The sequence below is a fragment of the Aptenodytes forsteri genome, unplaced genomic scaffold, assembly GCF_000699145.1.
Source record: "Aptenodytes forsteri isolate BGI_AS27 unplaced genomic scaffold, ASM69914v1 Scaffold72, whole genome shotgun sequence".
Taxonomy (NCBI): domain Eukaryota; kingdom Metazoa; phylum Chordata; class Aves; order Sphenisciformes; family Spheniscidae; genus Aptenodytes; species Aptenodytes forsteri.
In genome coordinates, this window is record NW_008796193.1 from 1,650,320 (window position 1) to 1,651,669 (window position 1,350).

Below are 1,350 nucleotides of genomic sequence, written 5' to 3' on the forward strand. Positions count from 1 at the left end.
ACCGACCCGAGAGAGGGCAAGGCAAGGCAAGGTAAGGCAAGGCAGGGCAAGGCAGGGCAAGGCAGGGCAAGGCAAGAGAGGGGCAAGGCAAGACAGAACAGGGCAAGGCAGGGCAGGGCAAGGAAAGGCAAGGCTGAGCAAGGCAAGGCAAGACAAGGCAGGACAGGGCATGGCAGGGCAAGGTGGGAGCCTTGCTCCACCAAGACCACCTCCCACTTTTCAGCCTCCCACTCCCTTTCAACCTCCACATTTTTAGGGGGCTCCGCTATTTATTCAGCATCCCACTCTTTGCCCTTCACTTTTTTCCCCACCTCCCACCCCCCCTTGGCCTTCTACCCCTTTTTGGCCTCAGCTTTTCATTAGCCTCCACTCTTTTTAATGGTCTCCATTTTTTCATTAGATTCCTGTTCCTTTTCAGACTCCCATTCTTCTCTGGCCTCCACTCTGTCAGACACTTTCAGTCTCAGACTCCATTTCACCGTACAATTTTATTGGCCTCCTACCCCTTTCCGGCCTTCACGTTTTTTCTGGCACCTACTTGCCCTCCAGCCTCCCACCCCTTTTCAACCTCCCACCCCTTTTCACCCTCCACTTTTTTTTTGGCCTCTACTTTTCATTTGGTTTCCCACTTTATTTTGGCCTCCTACCCTTTTCAGCCTCTGCATTTCTTTCCCCCTCCCACCCTTTCTTGGCCTCCTACCCTTTTGCAGCCTCTATTTTTTCTGACCTCCCACCCTTTTTTCGTCTTGCACTCCTTTTCAGCCCCTACTTTTTCTCTTCCTCCAATCTTCTCTTTGACTCCACTTCCTTTCCAGCCTCCTTCTCATTTTTAGCCTCCATTTCTTTTTCAGCCTTCCTTGTTTACTCCATCTCCAATCTTTTTTGGCCTCTACCTTCTTTACTCAGCCTCCCGTTCTTTTTCAGCCTCCCACCCTTCTTTGGCCTCCACTCTTTGTCAGACTCTTTCAGCCTCAGCCTCCGTTTCCCCCTACAATTTCCTCGGCCTCAAACTTTTTTGGCCACCACTTTTTTTGTTGGCCACCACTTTTTCTTCAACCTCCCACTTTTACTTGGCCTCCTACTTTTGTCAGCCTCCAATCTTTTTTGACCTCCAACTTATCTCTGTCTCCCACTTTTTGGGGGGGCTTTTTTTTTCGCCACCACTGGCGGGTGGGCAGAGGGACGCAGCAGCCACCCACACAGTGCCTGGGGAGCCAGCACAGGCGCACAGGTGGGGAAAGGAGAAAAAGAGTGAGGGGGGAGTGGAGAAGGCGGGGGCGGAGGGATGGGGCTGTCAGGTCCTGGGGGCACTGCGGGGCTGTCACGCCCTGAGCAGCCCCACCTGGGGCT